The following is a 12,436-nucleotide window of genomic DNA, read 5'->3' as shown; positions in this document are numbered from 1 at the left end:
AAAATACTATTTTTTGTATTTTTTAAATAAAAACTGCAATTACTTTTTTTGAAAACAAGAATTGTGAAAAAAAAAAAAAGAAAAATTAGTTGTATGCTAAATATCATTTTCTATTTTGTCGCCTAAAAAGTAAATATAAATACATTGCAATTTATTAAACATAAATGTATCAATTAAATGAGTAATTCTAACCATTGCCGTGCATATTATTTTTAGATATAAGATGACATTTAACCAATCAATTAGATTGATTAAATGCTAAAAACAAAAGTACATTTATTGCCCATTAATCATAGAGATTGAAATCATAATATATGTTATCCTTCTTGTTACCATGTATAGTTATAAAATATAATTAATTGTAATTTTTTATTATAATTATTTTTTAATGAATTTATTTACAATTTTTCATAACTTACAATAAGTTTTTTTTTTTTTTTTTTTTACTAAACACATAATTTTATAACTAATAACTCAAAATATATTTTATCCTATCACTTCATGAACTTAAAAACATTATATAAGTTAAAAGAGAGCTGCATTTAAAAAGAAAATACAAACATACAAAAAGATTAGGAAAGTTAGTTTGAATCTTCACACGCACATAGAGAACCCATAAAAGTATTTGGCCGGACATCAATATAAATTACAAAACCCATAATGCAGAGCTTTAAATCAATGAAAAAGCTATTGTACAGGGGAGGTTTACAGGTCATGTACAGGTGTGATAAATGATAAATTGATAATATTTTAGATCTAAAATAAAAATTTAGAGACAGAAAGCCAAGGGGAAACATGATTTGCTCCTTCTTTGTTCTACCCAAACCAACCAACCACCCACCGGCGACGCCTGTGCTCTGCTCTCCACCGACGCACACAAACCCATCACTGGCAACGTGACCAACATCATCCAGTGAGAGAGAGTGGAGATTGGATTTTGATTCTTAAGTGGAGGATTTTGATTTTTGAGTGGCGATTGTTTCGGTGAGAGAGAGAGATTTTACAAATCTGCAATTCAAACAGATGAGAAGAAAAAGAGGGCAACAGCAAAATGATCATTTCAGAAACTACCAACTCATCTGTAAACCGTCCCCTGTACCAATAGCGGAATTGTTAAATCAATGACCTAATCGCCACACCATCCCATGTCCCTCAAACCACCCCATAAATCAGACACTCAATCATCACATACAAATGGAAAGAAACCAAGATACACAGTTTGCGTACAGATGAGATGAATACATAGACCGCGCATATATATAATACATGATATGCAAGTTAAAAGATCTTTCTCCCCTTAGCAAATATCTAAAATAAAAGAAAGAAAAAGAGCTTCCTCCAAATTAGCAGACAGCACATTCATGTATTGTACGGTATGGCTGTCCTCAATTCTTGCTTTTTCTCAATTTCTCTCAGCTTCTTATCTGGATTTTTGATGCGTTAGTAATAAATAATCTAACGAGAGGCATCATTTATCACTTTAGATTACTTCTTCATGATGTGTCAAAAATTTAGATAAGAACTCGAGGGGATGGAGGAAAACATAAAAGTCGAATCTACTTTTCATTTTTATTAATAAATGAGAAAATTATGGATTTTCTTAAATAAATATCAATCATAATTCTCATATCTTTCATCTTCGTCCAGGTTGTATATCGAAACCATTAATGTTTATTTTGAGAAATCTAATGATTTCCCTTACAGTTGTTTGGTCACATGACACGTGAGAGACTAGTATTAAATTTTCTTAGATCTAGGTTTAAATATGAGAGAGAGGGGTACTTCTCTACGTTCATTTATCTTTATCTTGAACCCAACCTAGATCTAGGTTTGAAAATTTTGTGTGCGCGCGGGGGTGTGAGTGAGAGAAAGAGAAAGAAATCTTCTCTTTGAAGGCGATAGTCGCTGGGAACCTAAACCTAAATCTAGTTTACAGGTTTCAAATATATAGATGTGAGAAAAAGAATGGAGTGAGGTTTAGAGGAGGAAGAAAGAGAGATATGGAGATATAAATATGAGTACTTTTTATTATTTACAAAATATTAATAAAAAATTTAGACGATTGGAAGGAAATTGATGCAAAATCATAAAAGTTAAGAGAGATTAAGGTGGTTTAACTTAAGGGTGGTTGGCATCTTTTTATTAAACCTCAAGATGGTATGTGAAATTTATCCTTTATTTTTATTTTTTTCTTCCAACCCAAATATGTTTTAAATTTATTTAATTATTCTCGAATTAGGAGATAAACTTATGATTCATACACGAACCATGTTCATACATATAGTGTTCAAAAACGTGCTAGGCATTAGTCGAGTGCAAGGCTGGGGCTTAAGCGAGGCATAAAAAAATTATTTACATAAAATATATATTATCCTAAATACACATATATTCATATATATATATATAAAAACAAATTATATATATAAAGTTATAAACACATCATATATATGATATACATATATATTAATATAATTATTATATTATATATATAATATTGTGCATATATAAACCAAAGGGGCAAGAGAGAGCAAAGGTTAAAACTCAAAGAGAGAGAGAGTGCACAACCAGAGAGGGCAAATCTCGATCTCTCTTTTCTATGAGCAAAGCACACTTGAGGTAAGCTCTTTTGAGAGTGCAAATTAACCTTTTTTTTTTTTTTTGCTTATTGGCTCTTCTATTCAGTTCTTATCTCTTCTTCATTCTGCAACTCTTTATATGGTGTTCTCATTTTAAATGCTCAATTGTTTTTTCTTGAATAAAGAACTTCTTTGTAACTGCCATATTTTCACTCAAAACAAGCTCACAAAGAGATTAGAAATAGATATTTTAATATATAAATCATCTCAAAATGATCAATCAACATTTAATGAACTAATCATGATCTGAAAAGCAGAAATTGCACACATTAAATGCGCTGTAATGACTATAAATGCAAAAACAGCAAGAACATTACTCGAGTAAAATTTGCAAATTACTTGATTAATTTTGACAATTACTCGAGTGCATACAAGATGTAATTGACTAATTTTGAATTTTACTTGATTAAAAAAAATTTGTATTCAATTACATTTTTGAGAAAAAGACTTTAAATGATTACTCGATTGCATTTCTGAATTTAGTCGATTATGCTTCAACATCTACTGATTACAAAATTGAACACTCGATTACACTAAAAGTCTAGAGACTTGACAATTCACTTGAGAATTAATACTTAATTACAATTTGGATTTAGTCGAGTATGTTGAGATATTTACGCAACTATAATTTTGAGCATTTGATTACACTGACACTCCAGAAACTTAACATATCTCTTGCGAATAAATACTCGATTACAAAAATAAATTTAGCCGAATATTCTTTCATACTTACTCAAATATAACATGATTTTACTCGATTGTCTAATAAGAATACTCAATTGAGTTTGATTTAGTTTACATGCTTACTCAAATGAGCTTAATATTTGAGTAAATAAAATATTTTATTCAATTACAGAATAGAGTTTAGAGATGAACTCAATTATAATTGATTTTATACCCGATTGAAATGGTGAATACTATCAATATTTTACTTGATTAATATTGAATTTGTACTCGATTAATATTCTGATATACTCAATTGATATTATGCCTTACTCGATTAAACCTCTATCAACTTTCATCTTTAACATATTGTTTTGCACATCATCAAAACCATTATCTCATCAATATCAAAACCTAATATATGACTTAAGACAACCATCCACAAGCAGTCATGTCATTTGGATGATCAACAAGTTAAGATTTTGTCAATCTTATTATAGAAGTTGATCAAGATCTATCACTGATCAACTTCACTAATTATTGTTAAACCCAGGATCAAGCGCCTATCACTGTACCAAAAGCTATAGCTGTTAGCAGAGACACAACTTTATTTCCTCAAATCTCGACAGCACAGAACCTCCACAGCGAGCCCCTAGAAGAATTCTGGGTTCCAGGGACCCAACAATTATTTGAACTTCTAAAGAGATAACTTTTAAGTAATTTTTTGAACCTCTAGTTCGTGAAAGTTTTTCTATTGTTGGGATGTTCGAGATCCACAAGTAGACATTGTTGATATTCCTCAAATTTTGCATGTATATTTTGAAGTTCGATCAATTAAAGAAATTAGGTTCTGAACCATGTGGGACCATTTTAGAGTTATTGGGTTATAACATATATCAAACTTGGTCTAATTTCTTTTTAAAAGTCTTTTGAGTTAATTTTTTTTTTTTGAAATTATTCATTTAAATTATGAAAATTGAATATTCTTAATGTCATTTTATCAACAAAGAATTTTACGATTTATTTGACAATTTATAGTCCCCTTCATAAATTTTCATCTCTAAGACCCATATCTAATGAATTTTCACGCCTTCAATTGATTAGCTCTTTGGGTTTTAATTTGAGGGAAAAGAAATTATATTCCTATTTTTGCTTTTACATGATTTGATTAACAATGTAAGACATGAGATTGCTAGAAATATTTTGGTAATATGATGTATAATGATGCAGGTTTTATATGATATGGAAATAAATAGAATATAATTATATCTAAAGAGGTATTAAAATTGCTAATTAAGTGATAATTTATTATTTATGCCAGATTATCACTAATCCCCAATAATTATCAGCAACCACATAACTATAATCACTAACCATCTAATTAATTAAATGTCCTTTACCAGGTTTAGCATCCTTAATGATCGTATAGGTTTTTAAAGTCAAACATCTCAACATGAATTATATGGACAATATAAGATAAATCAGAAACAAATTCAAATCTCTCACCAATAATAAGTTTTGACCCATATGATATACCCAAGACCGAGGTCATAACAGTCAGCAAAACTGGTAGCTAACACAACAATTTTAATAAAACCACAAACATCTATATTTGGACAATGAAGGATTGGAGATTGGATCAGTTTTGATCTTTGTTTGATAAAAACTCAAGTAATCATTAATCAAACATAGATCTAACTCTAATTTTTTTTCAATTAATTATTTAGGATCAATCCAATCTCCATTCCTTCATCATTTGGATACTAATATCTGTCATTTTATTGAAATTATTGTGTTGGTTGCTAGTTTTGATTAATGTAATGACTTCGGTACTGGGGATATCATATGGGCCAAAACTTACTTGTGAGAGATTTGAATTTGAATATATTTCTTATGCATATCTTACATTGTCCATATAAATCATGTAGAGATGTTAGGCTTAGAAAACTTATATGTTCATTAAGAATGCTAATACTTGTAAAGGACAAATAATTACTTAGACAGTTAGTGAATCTAACTATGTAATGTTAATAATTAACTATGATTAGTGATAACTAGGCATAAATAATAAGTTACCACTTAATTAGCAATTTTCATACCTTTATGGATAGATTATTTATCTTCATCATATAAAACATGTGTCATTATCCATCATATTACTAAAATGTTTTGAGTAATCTCATGTCTTACACTGATAAACAAATCATCTAAAAACAAAAATGGATTTAGAGTTCTTTTTCTCAAACTAAGGCACCTACATGCAAAAAGAAGATAACAAAACCCAAAGAGAAATAAGTATAAATAATAGACAAACAAAAGATAGCAACAACAGTAACAAAATAGAAAAACAAACCAATTGAAGGCGGGGAGATTCACTAATTTAGATTTTGATTTAAGAGATGTGATGTTTTGCATTGAGTATTAAGGATCGAGAAGGAAGAGATAGAGAGATCTTGGTTGGATCCCTTCCAGCTGTTAGTGACCGTTTAGTGCTTTTAACGGTGACTGTTAGTTGACGGTATTTTAGGTATTGTTATATTTTTAATTCCCTTGATGTAACCGTCCTATTGCCTATATATAGGGGGCTCGAGTTAGCGCTTAGGGTATCATTCATTATTCAGAAAGCTCTCTGTTATAAACGAGTAGAGGGTTGTGTGTTGAGAGGAAAGGCTTTGTGTCAAGAAAAGTTCTTTGTAATCACAAGAATCACAAGAGAGAACAGTGTACTCGTGTGCGAGAGGAAGTGTGGGAACTCTTGTATCTGATTTCATTCATATTGGATTGCTCTCGGTACTACTAGATGTATGATTGATTCTATTAGTTCGAACCAGGATAAATCTCGGTGTACTCATGTGGTTTGATTGCTCTAACTTTATCATTTGTCAATTCTTTAATTTTTTGTTTATGTTGTTTTGTTGAATCGATGAGAGAGTGCTAAAGAGTGATTATATTTGTTGGTTTATTGGGTGGTTTCTTGGACCGATAGTACTCCAAATTGTAACAAGAGACAATTTATGGAGGGGATTATAATTTGTAAAATAGATTGTAATATTCTTTGTTGACAAAATGACATTGACAATATCTAATTCACAAACTTTGAACCAATAATCACTTTCACAACAATTTAACTCAAGACTTTTAAAAAAAAAAAAAATTAGACCAAGCTTGATATATGTCATAACCCAATAACTCTAAAATGGTTCCGCATGGTTCAAAATGTGTTAGGATAACTCCTCAAATTCTAGTTTAATTAAAATTGTTATCTTATCCTATAAGATTAATGTGATGGAGAATTGCCTGTCAAATAATCTTTATCATGTGATTATTTCAAATAAAGGATTATGATATGTTTGGAAAACCTGATCTTGTTGTGATTGTGATTTGTGCCCATAAATGGCCAACTTTAGTTTAGTGATTGATGTAGATTATTATGAAGAGACATATATCTAGATTATTGTAGTTATGTCTCACATGTTCCACAATTTGATAACCAGAATCCTAGTGTGTAGTGCGACCAGTTATTAGAAAACGTGAGGTTAGTTTGATTTAGCTATGGATTATCCTGTTGTGGTGGGATCATGACGTAGATTGTTGAGCCGAACCATGTTAATTTTTTACGCATTGTTATTTTTCTCATTTGTTTCTTGTCCATCATTCTTAGTTTGCATGATTTGATTATAGTAAGTGCTATTAGAGCCTTGGCTAGGTTGGTTGTGAGATATAGATTTTTCACAAATCATCGTTTCACTGTTTGGTGTTTGAGAAAATTTGTGATAGAAAATTTAGAGAAAATTAAGGATTTTATTTGGTGTGTTATGAAACACCATTTGTTGCAGATGTCGCAAATTAGGGAAAGAGTCGTCAACCATTGCTAATTGTCGGAGGAGGGCTGGAGGAGAGAGCTACCATGTTGCCATAAACAACGCTGTAAGACCCATTAAAGATCGTTGTGACCTACCACCTTGAAGTAGAAAAAGGGTTCTGCTACTTTTACCATGAGGATGATGCCACTGCAATTATTGTTGTCGGATAAGAATACAATTGAAGGGAGGATGCAAGTAGCCATTGAAGAGAAAATTGTCACTTAAAATATTTGTTGAACTTGATCAATGCATCATCAATTGGAGGTTGATAGTTAGTGTGTTTGCAAATATATGTCTTGACTTGTTTGGATATGCATTATTCTTGGCTCATGATCTGTGTTCTGGGTCCAATTGTGGGAATTTGAGTCGAGGGAGCAATTGTTAGATCCCCTTGTGGGGTAGGATCATGGATGTAGATTGTTGGGCTGAACCATGTAAAATTTTCTACTTATTATTTTTCTCTTTTGATTTCTATTTATCATTCTTGGTCTGTGCAATTCAATCCTAACAAAACATAACTTCTTCAATAGATCATACTTCAAAACATATGCATGCAAAACATGAAGAATATCCACAAGATCTACTTGTGTATTTTGAACATCCCAACAATAGAAAATCATCCACAAACCATGAACTGGAAAAATTACTTAAAGTTACCTCCGTGCAAGTTCAAGTAATTAGTGAAGCAGATCTATTAGTAGATTATATAATTCTACAATAAGATTGCCAAAACCCTAACAAACTTGCTGATCCAAATTAGAGTCACTGACACGCTTGACTGTGGATTGTGGCTCAAATTCCTTCATAAGGGGGAGAATGAATAAGCATTCCATTTGTAAGGCATTGAATGAATGAGATGGTGGCAAAATGTGCGAGAGAATGAAGCGCCTTTGAGAGTGAGAGATTAATTTTGTTTGTGATGAAGACAAAGAGAAAACCCAACAAATAGAGAGGAAGAGAAAAAAAAAATTTAAAGAATAACAAGTAAAGAAAACCTAGAAGAAGAACAATTAGTAACAATGAAGGAAAAGAAGTTAAGGGGAATAAATATCCAATAATTTAATAATCTAAATACAAATAATCCTTACATTTCTAAGGTACTTATGTTTACATTTCTAAGGTACTTACATTTTTGTTTTGCCTTATAATCTATATATTAAAAGTTATCCAAGGTACATTACCACCTTGTCCCACAACTTTTCTATTCAGAGAGTTAAGGTTCCTGTAATTTCGCAACTAATATTAACATGGTCAGTTTGATTTCAGCAGTAACTCCAACCTCAATGGGGGCATCCTTTATTTAAAGGTCAACAAAGCCAACTAAAATTCTATGAAGCTGCTAACATAGACAAATTCAATAAGATATTACAATTTATTATCCTACTACTAATACTCAAAAAAGAAAAAACTAAATTATCTTATCACTGAAAACTAAATTCTAAAGCCCAAATGAAGAAGAAAAATAATTTATCCTACGCACCTTTTTGCAATGAAACAACAAGCAGCAAGGATATCTATAATATCTACTTCAACAACAGGCAAGGATATTTATAATATTCACTTCTCCATAATTCTTCCCATATTGCCAAAAAATACATAAAAAATGAACCCTAAATTCTAGAAATCGAACATGATTTCAAACAAAACCCAAATAGTAGAACCAAGTAAAAACCAAACCAACCCCTCAATTTCAATAATACACACATAGGGGTTATGTTTCTCGAACTCCATGCTATTGTAAAGTTTTACATTTTTATCAAGAAAATGCAATGAAATAAAAAAAAAAATCCACACATTAAAATGGATAAATGTTATCAATGCATGTGAATAAATTTCCCTCATGTCAGATGAGTATTAAGAGCATTTAGTATTTTCCTATCTTGTTTTTCATGAACAAAATCCAATTAAATATCATATTTCTGAAAACATTGACAGAAAAAGGGAATCGTAGTTTACCAATAGAGGGGATCTGAGCGTGATGGAAATGAAAAGGGGAAAAGCTAAAACCTTAATATCTCCAAGGCAAAGGGAAGCTCGTCGAGGCCTGTGGATGGGAAAATATTAGTGTTTTTTAACATAGATATCCTAGAACAAAAAGATAGAAAATTATATATATATATATATAACATACAATGAGATTGCAAGAGAATGGAATCTGAAAGAGAGATTGAGGTTTCTTATCTTCTTGTTCTCTAAAGAGCAAAAACCCTCGTATTCTCATTTTTCATCGAGTTCTCCAGTCGATGGTTGTCTTCTCCAACAACAATAGGGGGCCTTTCTTCAAAGGCAATACAGAAAATGAGGGATTTATCTCGAATGTGCGGGGGAGAAACTATAGGTTTCTTTTCAAGGGTTTTCTTCCAATCAAAATGGCGTCGTTTTGACTGTTACTATTCAACCCTTTATGGCAATTTATAAAGAATTGCAAAAAATTGCTTAAAATATGGCAACCCAAATTGTTAGGATGAGGTTGCACAAACCATAAACAAAAACAAAGTGAAACAAGAAAATAATAACATAACCTCTAAGGCATAGATCAAGTGGTCGAATGAACAATATACTAGTGTCAATTCAGTGGGTTGCGAGTTCGATCCTTATCCTGAATAAAGGCCAAATATCTAAATTGTGATTTATCTCCTTTTGTGTAATTGAGGGCACGAGCACCAAGAACTGTGCAAGGCCGATCATCCCAAGAAAATAACGACTTGCAAAAAATTAATATAGTTCCACTTAATAATTTATGTCCACGATTCCATTATAACGGAATAACCTACTAGCCAAAATAAAATAACTTTACGACATCAAATAACTGGTCACGTCATATATTAAAACTCGAGTTATTATGTTGTGGAACACACGACGAACAACCACAATAATCCGAATATATGAGTTCACAAATTATTGAGAGCAATTTATTAATAATTAAACCAAGTTTACCTACTTATAGACACCAAATTACAATCACTATAGAAGTAGGTTGTCCAAACCTATCATAATCACCTAATCAAAATCACCATCTAATAAAGATAATCTGAAAAACAACTACTCCATCAGATTAATCTGATAGATGAAATAAAACAATCCTAATTAATTTAGAATTTTAGGAGTTATTTTAACAATTTCACCCTTGACTCAAATTCCCAAACATATCGACAATTCAACCCAAAACACAAATCATAGGAGAAAAACAATGCAAACACAAGTCCAAACAAATTAGCTCACACATAACCAAATCACACTAACTATTAGTGCCTCCAATCAAGCTCTCTAGTGAGTATCATCAACAATGACTTGTATTTTCCTTTCAACAATGCTAAAATGAAGTTTACAATAAATGATAAAGTCTTAGACGAATTTGAGAGATAAAACAATGATAATTCAATGCAATGGTAAAATTAAAAACTTTATAAGCTCAATCTATTTCTTCTCTTTCTTCTTGAATACCTTTGAAAATTAAAATTGTTGGGTCGGGCTTCCTCCTAGTTGGAGGATGTCTCAGTAATGGTTGGGTATTCCTAAAAGGATGACCCAGTTTCCTTCACTAATATTTTTATCTCATATGACTAAAATACCCCTTAATGAGATTAGGATTTTTGTGCCTCTTATATTTTAAAATTCATGCATAGGTGAGAAAAATAGAAAGAAAAATGAGAGGAAAACGACAAAGTTCTTGGAGAAATTCGAATTTCCATTTTTGCTTATGCAGTTGTGATCAAACAGACGATTAGACGGGTTTTGTGCTCCAATCGAGCTGAAATTTGGAGGGTACATTCAAGACTCGTAGTTATAGGATTTGAACGATAGAGATCTAATTCGGAGGTAGGTATCCTTGGGAATTGAGCCATTTTCATACTATCTTGTAGTTTTCAATTTTTGCTTATGCAGCTATGATCAAACAAACAATTAGATGATGTTTTTGTGATCCATTGAGTTAAAATTTGGAGGGTACATTCTAGACTCATGATTCTAATATTTGACCATTGGAGATCTAATTTGGAGGGCGGGATCATTGGAAATCAAGACATTTTCGTACTGCCTTGTGGTTCAGTCTATTCTTCCTTAACTCCTTTGTTATTTTAATGATTTGAGATAAGTTTGATTATATGTTTTGTCTCTTACCTCTTGTGATTGTTGAGAGGATTTTGTAAACCATATTTTGTGATATTAGTGGAATTTTTTTATTGGACGTCAATCCCGTGGTTTTCACTCCTCATGAGGGGAGTCTTCACATAAATTAGTTGTCTCCTTTATTTTTGTGATTGTACTTGGCTGGTTATTTTCTTTCCTCATAGTTTTTTACAAATTAGGGATTGGCTATATTGATCCCAACAAAAATGGATTGTATTTATAACCTTTATCGACTCGTGTAGATTTCTAGTCATTGGCAAACAAGAATAGCAAAGAATTAGACTCCAGAAATATAGCCGTTAATAATTTCTTGAACTGAAACTATTGTTAATTTCAATATGCAGTAGACCATTTATTTTAAAATTTGAAAAACTAGTTAACAATTATTCCAAGTTTGAAAAGCAGTCAACTATTTAATCCTAAAACATTGATTTAGAAGGCATGCACTAAAACTGATCGACTTGTTTTAGGAAGTAGTCAACAGTGTGACTTAACGAGTCGAAATTTTGACTTAACTAATTGATAGTATTATAAAATAAGTCAATAGTTTTACCATTAGATTCAATGTTTAAATAATTTTTTTTTCTATTTTAGGACTACTTTCTTTACCTTTTAAAACTTTGGTCATATTTCAAAATTCTTGCAAAATTTAATTGATCAAAAAGATAAGTGATGATGGTTTTTGGGACCGATCACCACGTGCCACCTCTGTGAATGGACCTCGGGAATCAAACCTCAGACTTGGCGATGTCGGACCTCGATGATAGAGCCTGCAAGACAATGGAGTGGCGGGGCTAGGGTTCCCTGGGTGGACTCCAACGCTCAAATCAGTCGAATAAATGCAAGTAGTAATAACTGTGAGAGATGTAGAGTTTGATCATACCTGGTAAGGACTCTTGTCTTTTATATGCAGACCCGTTATGGGGTATCCGAGATAAACTTGTGATGAGAGAGGGCACAACTCCCGAGGATCTCGGTCAAGTTGGAACGGGTTTTGCGGCCCGGCCCGAATTTTTCGGGCTCTGTTCCGGATTATTGACTTGCCACGTGTCAGTCTCTCAAGCGATCCATGTGGTGGGTAAGACTATTGGCGCATAGGGGTATTTTGGTAATTTTAGGTGGTGCCACATCATTTGCCCTTCACTT

At 31.8% G+C, this 12,436-nt stretch overlaps 1 long non-coding RNA gene across 2 annotated transcripts; it reads right to left on the bottom strand.

Annotated features, from left to right (window-relative positions):
- Positions 1 to 150: 150 nt before the first annotated feature.
- LOC127799464 (uncharacterized) lies at positions 151 to 9,465 on the bottom strand. 2 transcript variants are annotated; one of them, XR_008022633.1, is made up of 2 exons: positions 9,119 to 9,465; positions 151 to 1,093 (listed from the first exon to the last, which is right to left on the bottom strand). It is a non-coding gene; the product is annotated as an uncharacterized LOC127799464 (long non-coding RNA). The 2 variants fall into 2 exon arrangements; XR_008022632.1 differs by having other exon boundaries at positions 151 to 1,008.
- Between the last annotated feature and the right edge of the window lie 2,971 nt (positions 9,466 to 12,436).

The sequence above is a fragment of the Diospyros lotus genome, chromosome 4 (genome assembly GCF_014633365.1).
Source record: "Diospyros lotus cultivar Yz01 chromosome 4, ASM1463336v1, whole genome shotgun sequence".
Taxonomy (NCBI): Eukaryota; Viridiplantae; Streptophyta; class Magnoliopsida; order Ericales; family Ebenaceae; genus Diospyros; species Diospyros lotus.
This window is presented reverse-complemented; position numbering and strand designations above follow the sequence as displayed.